Here is a 15,224-nt window from a genome sequence, read left to right as displayed (position 1 = left end):
TGCGAGCGCGGCGCTTTGAGGGGAGCCGCTCTTGCAGGGGTGGTCAGTCGGGGGGTTAGCAACCCCGGAGCCCTGGCGAGGACCCCGGCGCGCCGCCACCGCCGCTATTAGCCACCGCCGCTATTAGCCACTGCCGCTATTAGCCACCGCCGCTATTAGCCACCGCCATCGGCTCGTGCTAGCGGGGGTCTCCGCTCGGCTCGCGTTGCCGATGCCGCCCGGCCCGGTGCCGCTCGGCCCGTTGCCACCTGCCCGGTGCCACGTGGCTCCGTGCGCTAATCCCGCGGAATGCGTGCGGATCCCCGCTCCGAGGGCACGGCATTCTGTTTGCTATTTTCCCAGCGATTCTCGCTCCGTTGCTGGATGAAGGCCTCCCCGCACTGTGTCAATCGTGGGGGTTTGCTTTACCATACTTCACCGTGCCAGTCAAAGCAGGTTGGCACAAGGCGGGGGGAGGGCAGGGTGGGCTGCAGATTTAACTCGCCACTGATGCTGGCCGTGGCCAGGAAAGGAATCCAAGTAATCCCATTTTAGATTGCGGTGCAGTGCCAGCGTTAACGTGGGTGTCAAGTGTGAGTGGCACGAACCTGTTCATCCCTTAGACTATCTTCGTCATCACTCCTCTCCTGTGACTGCACATATCGATGCCATGTCAGTCGTTTAACCATACTTCACCATACTGGTAAGTGTGGGTTGGTAAAGGGGGCAGGGGGTAGGTCCAGGATCAGCTGAGATATCGCTTGCCGCTGATGTTAGCTGTAGCCTGCAATCGAACCTCGGGTCGCCGTGTTCATATCATAGTGCGCTTACCACAGCGCCATCGGTCCACCGTGGCAGTGCATCTAGAGGATTTACAATCGGGACCTCATTCCTTGGGTGGGGGGACGTTGGGAGAGAGCTGGTGGGGACGGAGGGGTGGGGGCGTACGAGTGAGATGACGGGGAGGGATGCTTGGCAGCAAGGAGAGCAGCGTGTAGGGAGACAGAGTGCCCATCACCGGCATCGTTCACCCAGGAACCAATCCCTCACCCTGGCACGAAATGCAGAAACCCCCGCGTCCGCGGTGATGCATCGGGGCTCTCTCGCGGCCGCACGCTTGGCTCCTCCGGCACTCGGTGCGCGTGGCATGGCGTGCTCAACTGGCTTTGGCGCCCACGTGGCCGTCACGAGGAGAAGCGTTCCAAAACCGGGAAGGGGAATCTACAGCTGGTGGGCCGAATGAACACCACACGGGCCTACGGTCCATTCAAGCCTACCCACCGCTATTGATTCGGCAATGCTGGCACATTATCCGCGCTCATCGGATAGTAGAGGGGAATGTTCCACCTGGCAACGTCTACTGCGTTTTGAATTTGAAAGCTACGCTCCATCACTTCTGCCACCACAAGGGCGTCTTGCAGTGGTAGAAGCGACGGGGCTGTGTGTGCGTATTTTTGGTCGCCTGCCAAAGGTTTTAAACGTCTTGTTCGGCCCTCGGCAAGGAAACGTTTCCCACTCCTCTCTTACACTTTGCGGGAGCAGGGCTGCTCCTGCCTGCGGGGAAGTCTTATACCCCTCTTCCACTGGCACATTCGAGACAAGCCAGCACAGGGCCCTCATGGCACGTGTGGTGGTTGTCCATTGGCTATTTTCCGAGACCGGCTTTGACCAAACCATATTGACGCTGGCTTTAAGAGACGTGTGAAATTAGCTCAAGGGCAAGAAGGACCAGGGGGTGGGGCTAATTACTCATTCTCTGCGTGCGGCGTCAGTCCGTACGCCGTGGGCTCTCAGCGTCACCGCGTCATCCGCACGCATCCCAACTCGTTCGCTGCGTGGGATGTCAGCGGCACGGCTCAGCTCGCCTTAAGTAGTGAAACAAACAGTCCGGCGACCTCCTGAGCCATATCGCGGTGGCTCGGCACGGCCCCCGGCGCAGCCCTGGCTGTGCCGGGTGGAGACGCGGCACTGGAGAGGAGCACCGTCACAGACCGCGTTCAACGAACCTGGCCACAACCTTCACCCGCGCGGCAGCGCTAGCGGCTGAAAGTAGTGTGCTGCTGCCTGCCTCATTAATTTCCTCGGGATTGTGCATGCAGCCATTCCTCAAAGGTGGACAGATATCTCTCAGGATTACTTAAGCAGTTTGGATAAATAATTTATCACGTCCAATTTGGGTACCGGTCTAAAAAAAAAAAAACTCCGTAGCCACCTGGGATTCCGGCAGTGGTGTTAAATATGGCTAACATGCATACGGCAGTAATTAATTCCTCTGGCATCAAAATCACTTTCAACGTCCTCTGAACTATCACACCTCGGTATAGTGACTGCACATTATCCCAAGCTGAGACACTAATAAGAAGTTATTTGTGCACGGCTTGGGGTCTCGCCTCGCGCCCAGCTCCCCGCGCAATTCATGTTTTAACACTCCCGACATTTCCCCCAATTACGCTGATGCAACCCCCCCCCCCCACCAGCCCCTCTGTAGGAACGGCTTTAGTAGGCACGCCTCCACACAGCAGTGGTGTGATCATAGGCAAGAGGCCATCTGTCCGTCGAAAAGCAAGGGCTAGTAATAACAATAATGCCCTTCGTTCATCCAGCACATCTTCACAGTCTCATGGCTCGTTCAGTGAGGGTGCCCCTGCATTGGGTTGGTTTGGCCAAATCCGTGACTTTGGATGTGTGGCTTCACGTGGGGAGGAAAACCGGAGTTTCCCGGAGGAAAAAAACACCCGCACGTGCAAAAGGGATAACACGCTCACAGATCCGCACAGATGCATTCAAGAATCCACTGCTGATACTACTCAAAAGTTCCACACAGACGGTATTAAGAATCCATTACTGGCCACCTTGCAGCCGAAGCCTGCAACACCGGACGTACCCGGGCAGCCTCGCAGACAAGTTCTACCCCCTCCCCCTTACCAAACTACACCGGTGGTGGTTGACGATGCAGATTATTATAAATCTAATACAATGGATTAATTTTAATCAACGCCCATTGACATAACAAGGGCTGAAAATGATGAATAATGTCATTATATAATTTAACCTACAATGACACTCACGTCAACATAAATATTTAGGACTCAAATTTAATTGAAAACAGCGCCTGAACTTGGGAAAACCACGGTTCTGCCATTTTTCTCTTTATTATTATTTTTGTCTGACAAAAATGTCAACGATTGTTGTTATTTCGTGTAAAACCGCAATGCCGCCCCCTCTCCCACAGCCGAAACATTTAATCGAAGCTTAACATTCTCAAAATTGTTCTTATAATACTTTAACCCCATCGCCACCCCCCAGCCCCTGTGCCCCTCTCCCCCCCCACCGTCCCACCTCTCGGATTTTGCGTGCAAATCAAGAAACCCGTCAAACAGGCTCACGTTTCTTCAGCATTGAAACCGACGAGACAAGACGCTTTAAATGGCATCGCTGGGACCCCCGCTGGAAAGGTTAAAGTGACATTAAGGACTGAAGAGGCTAATTTGACCTTCCCGCTGGAGTACAGACAATACCCTGGAACAACATCGGTGTTTTAAAACCCGAGTCGGTTCCGGACGAGCGCACAAAAGGACAGCGATCCACCTACATGCGCAGCGCTGGCAGGCGTGCGGACACACGGCCACAGCCTGTGTCGGTGTGCCAGTGGCGGTAGCGATCACGTGCGCAGGCGGTGCAACCGCACCCGCAGGTAGTGCTGCAGGGCTTCCACCTGTCCGAGGTCTGACTATGCGAATATAGAAATTTGACATCAAAATAATAAAAATAATCATTTAAATAACACGAGGCGATAATTCACTGATCAAGGACGGTCCAAGGAATTAGTGTCAGGTGACAGGAATTGATCTGCACCGAGGTCTTTGTGATGGTATTGTGTTAAGTATGATTACAGTAAAGTGCACGGTCTATATAGGGCCCAGGCAATGAAGAAGGACCATTGTCCAAGATGCGGCCTAGTATATAGGCTGACTGAGACATGTCCAGGTTTGGTCTGTGGAGAAAGTGGCAACGCTGCCTAGAGTGGCCCAAGTGAAAGGCCAAGAAGAAGGGTGGGGAGGGTGGGGGGGAGTCAGACGGGGGGGGGGACCCCATTTCACTCTGTGCACCAGGGCCCACGCCAACCGCACAATGCAGCCACCGGACGGTTTTACGACTGCGCTGGCGTTACATTAAAACTGCGCGGCGTGGGAAGACACCTTTAACCACTTAAACAGCAGGGAGATGCTTTTGAAAATTAGCGTTCGATGGCACCAGCGCAAGAGCATTCCGCTGCCATAATAGACGGCATTAATAAATGCGCGAAGGACGCTTTGGGATCACGCCGCATTCCGGAGTGTACGCTCCCAACGCGCGCTCAGGAATTCGCGTAAAATGCAGAGAATTTGCGCAAATTGACGTTTTACCGGCGCCGCAATAAAAGCGACGGTTGTTAACAATGTTTCGAATTATACGCCAATCAATACCATAAACTCTGCCTCCATCACATGGCAGATATCAAGTGCGTTCCATCACCATCTTGTAGAGTGTGACATATTCAGGACGTCCTTAGAAGGATCCTCCAGTGTGTTTGTGGGCAGATTCTCTTGTGTGCTTACACCGTCGATCCACTGCTGGATGAGGCCTCCCAAAGCCATCTGAGTCATACGGTTTTTGTATGACTGTACTTTGTCACGATGGCCAGTGTGGGTTCGTGAAGGCGGAATGCGAAGGTGGAATGTGAAGACAGGACGGGTCCAGATATCACTCTCTACCGATGTTAGCCTTGGCCAGGAATCGAACTCATGTCGCCAGGTTTGTAGCACACAGTGGGCGTCTGATTCATTATTATTCCTCAAACTCTCGACATTATCCATTACCCTGAATTGTCTACACATCCGTAGAATTACATTAACATTTTGACATTTCGTAAATAAAAACAACCCTCTATCGCAAGATTGGCAGCTCACCAGCATTGATTCGAGCAAGCCTGACTCTGCTCATGAGACGCTGTACGTTTGAAACCGGGTCCAGAGGTTGCTTGTCTTGATACAATGCTTCTGAAATTATGCACTCCCAGAAGGCCGTGTGGCTAATGGGACTGTGTAAGAGACACTTTTTGTTATTTTACACGTGGAGATGCGAACGCCTCGTCTGTCTGCTTATTTTGTTATCCGTCGCGCCGCTCCGTCACAGTAAGAACACAACAACACACACGCACATATTATTATAATTTATTATATATATAAAGGATTCCCTGGGGTTTTCCACATCGCTAGAGGCAGCAACAAAACAACGTTGTTATTGTCATTCGAGGCCAATATGCAGATGTTTAAACCCTCGTGTTTATGGGGCACAGAATCCCAAGCGCAGCATTTCCTCGCGACCGTTGATAGCTGTGGGAGAGTGCGACGCACGGCTCTGTGCGCACGTTTTTGATGCTCATCTGAGAGTGCGTTTGCTTCCGTGTCTAATTGTCTCGTCGTCGTCATCATCATCAGCTGCCGCACATCTATCCACTTCTGGATGGAGGCCTCCCCAAGCCTGTAGCCGTCGCCTTCTCTCTCACGGTTCCTGTGATGACGCAGAGATCCATCCATCTATCCACCCGCACGCCAGCCACTTTAATCGGCCCGTCTCTGCGTTGGACGCTGGCGTGCTCTCCGCCTTCGGCTGCCGGTCAGTAAACGGTCTTGACCACCGGCCATTATCTTCGAGTGAAAAGTAAACAAATGTTTTAGTGGCACTGCACCGACAGTGCTGTGTAAGCACAAATAACGACAACTCAACGCATTTGCTAACAACGGTGACCCAAAAAGAAATGACAATATATTGTGGATATATCATCACAGTTATTCATACTAATTTTCAGTCCTCATTTAAGCCACCATCTACAGACGAAGGCCACCCAACACGATGCCAGTGATGGGGGGTGTTTAACCATACTTCACCACGCTGGTGAGTGTGGTTTGACAAAGGGTTCCTAGGATGAAGTCAGATATCGGTGGCAACTGACCTGGAATCAAACTCTAATGGCCGGGGTTCATAGCACATTGCACAACCATCCACTGCGCCACCACTCGACCCCAACATGGGGGTGTATATGCAGGCGTATGTGAGTGGTGAAGTGGGCAGCGGTAGTGTAGAGGATTTGGCCCTTATATATTATGAATGTACAGCATTGGAGGATGCAATTAGCATGAATGTCGCTGCTATAGAAAATTAAATTATTACCGCACTGCACTACGAATCTGGTGGACCTAGGTTCAATTCCCCCTCGCGACCAATAACAAGCGGCGAATGTAAACCGGTCCTGGGCCTCACCTAGGTCGACTGAACCTCTAATGAGTACCTGGTGCGGGTGTGTAAACATCAGCGCTGGGGAGACAAAGGCGGTCGGGCGTGGTGCTGGCCACCACCACCCCCTCGTTTTGCCGTGCCGACCTTCATGGGTGCTCGATAACAGCACTTGCCCCAGCAGTCCGTTGAGGCTACACGGGGGATCTTTGTGCGTGTGTGCGTTTTAGCTGCACACAGTGCAGGTGACCATGGCAGCGACGCATATTTTGCACACAAGCGCGTTCCTGTTTCCGCGCGCATGCGGTCACTTCGTTGTATTTATAGGACGGGGAAGGAAAAAAAGGACCTTTACGCATACAATTTCACGACGGGCCACCTTAAACAAGGTGAGTTTATTTATCTTCGTACGGCCTTGGTGAAAGAGCCACTGAGAAAGCTCACATCCCCTCTCGCTTTACAGGACGAGGATGACAGGTGAAGAGGCGTTTGTTGTTGTTATTTTGGCGAGGAAGCCCTCACTCACGCCGGGGGAATGTGGCTGGACCGGAGATCCCGCAGAGACGTGGCGATCGCAGTCGGCGTGCGGGATTTAATCTTCCCTCGCACGGTCATGTTCACACACACTCAGGTGCTTAAAATATTAATCACGCTCTAGGATTACCGGAGGACGTAACGAACAATAATAATAATAACGTACAGCCTTTGATCAAGAACGTGCTCCGATCTCGTTACATCTTGGAAGCTAGTAAGCGGGGTCTGAGCCTGCGCGGCGCCTGCAGCACGTGCCAAAGGGCAGGTGCTGCGGGCGTTGTGGGCAGCAGAGGGCAGCGCAAGCGACGCCACTTGTTCTCTACTCATCCACGCACCTTTCAGCAACCCGCACTGACCAGCGTGGTGAAGCATGGCCAGATATCGAGAGGCCTCCGGGGGCTGCACACGTAAATCGGCATCGTGCCGTCAACGATGTTGAGAATTTTAAGCTTAGAGTTAAATATTTTAGTCGAGCCGAGGCGGTGAAGCGCGACGCGATGGATTGGGTAGTCGCGTCGCGCGTGCGTGAGAATGATCGTGTACGACAAAAAATGATGTGTGCTACATTGCGCAAACGGCTCCATCGATGATGACGCAGCAGTAAGGGGGTCTGTACGAAGGAGAGAAAGTAACCGACAAACAACACAAACCAGACAGACGGGACAGACACCACGGGACAAGACGGTACAACCGAGACAAATAACAATCGATTCTGGAACCTAATCGTGATAAGAAACGTAACAACGGGGTCGTGGGAGAAGCGTAAAAATGCGATCGTTCGTGTGAATCTTCAAAAAAAGGCAAATAAATATGATTCAGGAATTATATTCCCTGAACGTTGCTCAGGTGACCGAATGTCGGATGTGCGACGACGTCGAACGCGCGACCGCCGCCTGTCACGGTGGGGAACGCATCGTGGGGAAGAGTTCCCCCCTCATGATGGGGACACGCAGCGCAGCACCGGCCTTGAGCTACACGACCAGCCCAAACATTCTCCCGTTAAAACACGGGGCTCTTTCTCGTATTTTGTAATTTACGAACAAGAGACACATTCTCTCCACCCCCCCCACCCCCTCCAGATATAGCCTTTAAGAGACTGTTGAGACGACCGCTAACTATCAGGTGTTAGGCCCCACTGAGCTGACCTGGCTATCACAAATGACAGCTCAACGAAATTGCTTGTCGTCATCACGTGGAAAAACCGGAGGACCCGGAGAAAAATCCACGCGACCACGGGGAGAAGGACGAACTCCAAATATACAACAGGCGTCAGGGTCGGGATCAAACCCACGACCTCCTGAATACCAGGGGAGGTAGTTAACATCTTGCTACAGTGGCACCCTATTAAACTTATTAAGGCTGACACGGTCGCACAACAGCTGGCCGCCTTTGTCTCCCCAATAGTGAAATGTATGCACCACAGCGGGTACTCAATTAGGGTTGAGTCGACCTAGTGGACGCCCAGGGCCGGTTTTGATAACCGTCACCGATGTTGGCCGTGAGCGGGAATCAAACTCGGGTGGCCGGATTTGTAGCGTAGCATGCTAACCACTGCGCCACTGTTCCCTATTACACACACACACGCTTCGGAGGAGGAAGAAGATGACCGTGAGAGCGGTGTTTAACAAGGCCCGGTTGTTACCAAGAGAAACCAAACGTTTATTTTTAGTTACACGTCCCACTGACAGGCGGGGGCCGCTTCAAGAGCAGTGACTTCGCGAGGTCGTTGCTGGATCCAAATCCAAATCGCTCACTCCTCCCGCCCGCACATGGGTGCGGGTTGAGTTTCACGAAACATTGTCCACACATCACATTCGTCCTTTCAATGCCGGTTAAGAGTGTGAGTTTCTTTGTTCAAAATGCCATTGTTTATATTTGACATTTCCTCGCACGTATATGTTCAATATAAACAACAACAACAAAAATCTTTCCAGCATAATGGAACGCAGATGTGCTCGCACAACTCGCCTGCCAGGTCCAGGTACTGCTCCGCGGAGCTGTGCAGCTCTGCGACATGTTGTCGGGTTGTACCGCATGTTGTTGTTGTCATTCGGCACGATGTTCGACGTTTCGCTACACGTGCCCGGGAACTTCTTTCGCAGGGTCGATATCCAAGCCACTCAACCACCCGATCATCGCCACTGCATCCAGTTCAAAGGACCTCACCGCACCTTCTATCCATCGTAAGGGTCAGTCTTCGACAGTGTGGAGGGAGTCACGAGCAGTAGGGGGTGGCGCGACAAAAACCAAGGCGGCGGACGAGGCGACCGTGACAGCAACTTGTCAACTTTAGCCGAGCAGTGGCTCCCCCGTTCAGGAAATGTAACTGAATTGAGTTCAGGTCCTGAATGAAGCTCCCAGCACGTGCAGCGAAACGTCGGACGTCATGCCGAGCATGAGGAAGCGGTACAGCTTGGAAAACGCATCGGTGGGTTCCTGGTCCGTGTCTCAAGACCGTCGGTCTCGGCGGCGGGGAAAGCATTTGGCAGGAGCACGCACATCACACGTCAGTGGCAGCGCACAATAATAATGATGGATTAAATTCGGGGATGTTTTGGAAGTGAAAGTGCGGAGCTGTTACAATGCGCACTGTAAGAAGCGGCCCAACAGCAATGTCGATTAAGCTTTCTGCTACGCCGGCCCTGCCAGGTCACCGCCGAGGTCACTCCGACCAGCACGCCCAGGACTCCGTGCCCCTTTTTAGCGCTCCCACAAGAACCGCCGACCATAAACGCCCGGGACTCAAAGGAAATAAAAATAATACGAGCGTGGACGACAACCGCCCCCTCGCCCACCCGCGTGGCGCGGGCGATCGAACCGCCCTGCCAAGGTCACTAAAGTGTTCAGAGAGCCAACCCCGAGCGGCAATTAAGGACTTTGCTAATTGCTTAAGCATTTTTAAGGTCACTTTTTGATTTTAATATACCCATGCTTCTTTTTTATTTTCTTGAACTTCCTGGAAAATATTACGTGGTAGAAATGCAGCATTTGCTTATGCCTATCCAAATAAAATCTATCATTTCAGAGTTGTGGGGCATTTTGTCACGTGCAGTCCGGGCAGCACGCTAATGTAGGCAGCTTAGTGTTAATGGAACTCGACTTTGCAAGATGACAGCGCCGCGGTGCGTTAAGCACAGAAGGAGTTAAGCGAGGAACCCGTGCCACGATCTGCTTAAAGCTGCCCAGGATTTGCTTCTAAAATAATAATGTTGCCGGGGGCTGAGCCGTGATTAACCTGTCAGCCTTTATTACGCCGCCGCGCGTCACTCTCTCCTCGTCGTCGCGGCCCCGGCTGGCGCTGCCAAGGTCCGTCCCCTCGTTTTCGCCACGTGACCCCATCTCTCCCGAGCGCGATCCCTCGCCCGGCATCGTCGCTCCCCCCCCCCTCCCCTGGCCCGCCGGTGCGACCGCTACCTACTACTTGACCTTCCTTCCCTCCCTCTCCTTCGCCCTCTCTCCCGGTCTCTCCTGCAGAAAGCTGCGTGCTCTGACCTTGACTCCCTACCCGTGGAGACTTGCCTAATGAGTTTCAGGCTTGGCCGTGGCCACAGTGGGGCCCCGCGCATTTAATCAGGCCCGCGAGTGTCACGGGTGACCCGCCGCCTGCCTCCCCCTTCAACTGTTTTACGGCAGAAGTCGGACGGTTTTAACAGCTTTATCTACGCGCGCGGGGCTGCTCGGCAATATCCCTTCAAGCGGCGAGCGCCGTCCCACGCTGCGGTGCGGCGTAATTGCTCGCCGCACTTACCGGGATATGAATTTTAAACTTTCCCGGTGGACGAACGGTGCTCGCCGTTGTTTTGCGCGTAATTTACGTCCGGATTAAAATAAATATATAATATCCAGCGTGAGCAAACGTGCCGTTTCTCAAAACTACCGTGCGCTGTTGTGAAAATTTGATTCGAGCTGCTTTTTATTCTGTAGCTGTTGAAATATGGTGCGTAATTTCCAATTCCCCCTTAACAAACAATAATAAGTAACGACATGTTTGTCAATGTATTGCTTGATGAAGGCCTCCCAATGCCGTGTGAGTGCTGGGGGCCATTTAACCATACTTCACCATGCTCGTCAGTGTGTTGGTGGGGGCGGGGGGGGGGTCTTAGGACCGGTTCAGATATCACATGCCACCATGTTAACCGGCGCCTGGAATTGAACTCAGGTGGCTGGGTTCATGCTGCAGCGCACTAACAATTACTCGAACCCATACGACATATTGTCGGGATACAGTAGCTCTGTAATGCACATGTGAGGTTGTCACACATTTGCTTTACATCTGCAGACGAAGGTCTCCCTCAAAGGCGGATCAATGCCACCGTGATTACGCTATAATCGTCGCCACCTCAGTTTGGAAGGACCCCCCCGCCCCGACTCTGAGAGAGCGTTTTGTGATCTTGGACAGGCGCACACCGTCCCCGCCACAGCTCTCGCAGAAGGGGGGGGGGGGTCAGCTGGGATCGTAATAATCCACGCATTCCCAAGCCGCGCAACTTTGTCACGCAAACGCGGGGCGCTCAATAAACAAAGGTCTCTCGCTGACCCGCAATGTAAAAGATAAGCGGCAGCGATGCATCAACACACTGTGTAAAATTACCGCGCTACGCCCTCTCTTTGTTATTTCAAATGCACCGACCCACATCTCTCGCGCCGTCTTCTGTGATTGCGGATAAAGCCGTCGCTCCCCTCCCCACTCCTCCTCCTTCACCCCCCCCCCCCGCGCTTACATCTCGGCGAATGCAAACAATCGTCAACTGCACGCGAGCCGCCTTCCTTGTTAATTTGTTCTCCTGAAAAACAAAAAAAAACCCGCCCTCAAAAAAGTTTTGGCTGACAGCCCCGTTAGTGTGAAATGGACTCGCTCCACAATCGCTGACATTAAAAACGATGAATGCACTGCCTACGAAACGCGGTGGAGAGGCGGGGAGGGTGGGTGGGTTGGGGGGGGGGCTCTTATCATGCGAGTGCAGGGCCAAGAATAAAGGAAGAATGAGAGAAGAGCCCAGGCGTCGTCGTTATTGTGATCTGGAGGAAAAGCAATAAGACAACGATTCTACGCAGGGAGAAGGTGAAAATTTCTAGCGCAGCAAAAAAAACTCTCAAGAAGCCATGAGGAATGTTTAACCAAACAGCGGTCGGGCTGCATGATTTATGCCGAGGCGTGTTAAATTACCCCATAAAACCGGGGGGAAAAAATTAACATCTGCAATGGCAAACAGGAAATGTCTGCTGCATTCCTTCACCTACGTCCAGCGATCCCGTGTTTATTTGCACAACAGTTTGGCCGGCCGGCTATCTGTGCGGCCTTTTATGCCGCGAAATGAAACGTGTTTTTTTTCTTTCCTTCGGATGGTGAAAATGTCTCTCAGAGGCCCGCCGCCGTGTTGCGTTTGGCTTCCGTTACAATTTGCATAACTTGTTCATGTCATTTCTGCACCACCAATAAAAACGTCTCTTAAATGAATGTAGACTTAAACGCTGAAAATGTAAGCCTAAACAAGCCGCTTTTTTTGCCAGCGCAGCCCCAGGGAAGGGGGGAACGTGAGCACAGACGCAAGCCAGAGAGGAGCAGGTAGCGGCACTTAATGGACCGAAAGGAATTAACTTAACGGCAATGAATTAAAAATGCTAATTTCCCGCCAGGGGCGAAACGACCGAGAGCCGTTTTGTTGGCCACAAACGACGGCTGAGGAGGATCGTCCGTCGGGTGGCGATGGACCAGAGCGGTTTTGTTTTGTTTGTTTCCCCCTCTTCTTCAATAAAGAACAAAAAAAGGACGACGAACCCTCGACCTCCGCAAGCGACTGCCCGCCAACGCCGCCGCCGCCCCCGCTGCACTCTCGCCGCTCCCTTCCTATTCGGACGACGAACGCGCCGGGCCGTGAATTACCGGAGCGCACACGGCAGCCACGAATCGCATGATGTACGGGTTCGCGGGGCTTATTACGGCCAGAAACTTACCGATTCTTCATCATCCCAAATACTCGGTTTCCTGGGTTTAAATTTTAAAATAAATTGAGGTTACTGACCCGTGCTCTAAATTGCGGCTTCATTATCTATTCACTCATTGCGGAGTGAAACAGGGGAAGGGGGGCATTCATTAGAGCAAATCGTGGCAGAAATTGTATTTCAGGAGCTATTCGCCGAGACGTCTGCGAGCGGCTGTTGAAATAACTCCTTAACAGAGAAAACCGCTATCTTATTTTGGGTTAATGTTTTCCACGGGAAATAAATAAATAAAACTACGCAAGGTCCTCTCCTCCGTTTTGGCCGATTTGATTGTGATTTTGCGAGGAAAAACGCCGCTCGCTCGCTCGCACGCGCGCGACTCAACTGGGGTGCGTGCGTTTAACTCCGCAAATTATATTTTCGGCTCCGCAGAATTCGTGTTTATGATGTTTCTCGCCGAGATTTAGGATCTGCGAGCGTACACTGCTGACAGCATTACCCGAGCGTCTGAATAAGAAATGCTCCGGGAAGACTTTCGCGTTGAAAACAGGTTTAATGCCCGCGCCCGCCACCGCTATTGGCGACATAAATATCAAGATTTGACGTCGGAATGAGAAGGGAGAACATAAAAAAACCCTCGAGTGACAGCGATCAGCCCCGCACCACGTTCCAACGAGCTGCGGTCAGTTGGTGAAAATTGTAATTTACTCTGCGAGTCTCTGCCCGAGCGATCGGGCAGAGGGTGAGAAGCTGGGGAGAGGGGAAGGATGTTCCGAGTGCCTCTCCAATGCGTTTTCGGGTTGCACCACGCGCGTTGTTTGGCGCGATGTCCGATGACGTTTCACTCCCCAAGCTGCGAGTTGAATGAGCAAAGCTTGTGCCTGTGGAGCTGCCCAATAAGCAGCCACCCCCTCCACATTGTTGAGGACCCTGCCCTTACGATGGACAGAAGGTGGAGTAAAGAAGGTCGACTGATCTAGATGAAGTCACGATGATCAAGTGGTTGAGTGGCATGGACAGTGACCTCTGATAGCAACCGCAAGTGGAACATTTCCCGAAGAAACTCCCAGCACAGAGCAACCCCAAAACGCAGGGGCGACTTGAGAAGGCGCCTTTCCTCCTGCGCGGTTTCTCTTTGGCAACTGTCGAGCGCCCGTCGAGTTGTGAGCGAGCGTGGGGGAAGAGGGCGGACGGACAGAAGAGTAGGACTTGCCGAGACCAGGGCTTGCCAGGAGTCAAGGCCACAAGTGACGCACCGGCACGAGCACCGGTTAAAAGCGAAAGCGCAGCCCTGCAGTGGCTTGCTCATGTCACTGCTGGCAGAAGAGGCCCTACGCTTCCATGCTGGGCCAGAATTCTCGGAAGAGCTGGGAAGTATTCACGCTTCACACCACCCCACGTGACCTGCCATTACACTAACTGGTGTACATATCATCTCTACTGCTTGGCGAGGCGGGGGACGCTTACGAAACTTGGTGGCCTCAGTGCGAGGTGTGAAAGAGGACCAATGCTGTCTGGCGCCTGGGTCCTCTCGGGCCTGTGGGTCCCGATGCCGTTGCGCCTCCTGCACACTCGACAGCTGCTCACTCCACCGCTTCAATCTCCCGGCGTGGCAGTTGAAACCGTTGGGCAAGATGTTTTTTTCATCAACGTTTGGGTTGATTGGGCAAGGAGCGCACGGTGGGGTCAAGTGTGTGGGCACTCCGACCTCTTACGAGACCTCTGGCCAGGGTAGGGTAGATACCCTCTAGCGTGAGGTCTCTGGGGCTCCCTCCAGCAGAGAGGCCCTGCTGCCAACGGCGACGCAAGTAGGGAATTGCAGTGCTGCACCTTTATCTTTTCTTAAGGTGCCCGAGCAGGTGAGGTCGCGAGAAACGTTGGAAGACTGAAAGGAAAAAAAATTCCCTAAAATATATCAACTATTTTTATTTCACCAGGTAAGGCCCACTGAGCTATGTAGCTCTTTCTTAGAAGCGACCTGGCCACTTATGACCTCTTGTACAATAGGGGAGGTAGTGAACATCTCGCCAATGCGGCGTCCCAAGCCGGCGTGCGAGTGGAATGCCGCGCCACCACCGCCGCTCAGCAGTCGCTCGCTGTCTGAGAGCCAGAATGACTCATGGGGCGCGAGCAGGCACCACAGACGAGCGGTAAGGCCATGACCACGTGCTGAGACGGCACCAAATTCTCCCGAGTTCTGCGGTGCTCTATATATCAAGGTGTTATTTGGCCGATTGATGAGTGTTTATACGCGGCAGGGGAGACCAGAAAGTACGGAGGAAACGCTCTATCCCATACAAATGGGACAGTTATTTTGCTGTTCTGCAATTACCAGACGAGCCAGGGTATGGCTCCTCAACGCTGACGGAGTTATGCAACATTTGAGTTGTGTTCCACCAACCCTCGCTGCCTCTACAGCGCGGGATTACCGGTCACGTGCATAGCCACCTCCTCCCCGCAGGCAGGGTAGAGGCTTATTTTTCAGGACTGAA

At 52.8% G+C, this 15,224-nt stretch overlaps 1 protein-coding gene across 3 annotated transcripts in view; it reads right to left on the bottom strand.

Moving 5' to 3' along the window:
- ZFHX3 (zinc finger homeobox 3) overlaps positions 1-15,224 on the bottom strand; it is a 325,534-nt gene that overhangs the window by 167,716 nt on the left and 142,594 nt on the right. The window lies entirely within an intron of this gene.

This window comes from Lampetra fluviatilis, chromosome 26, assembly GCF_964198595.1.
Source record: "Lampetra fluviatilis chromosome 26, kcLamFluv1.1, whole genome shotgun sequence".
Classification (NCBI taxonomy): Eukaryota; Metazoa; Chordata; class Hyperoartia; order Petromyzontiformes; family Petromyzontidae; genus Lampetra; species Lampetra fluviatilis.
The sequence above is the reverse complement of the archived record's forward strand: the minus strand, read 5'-3'. Positions and strand labels throughout refer to the sequence as shown.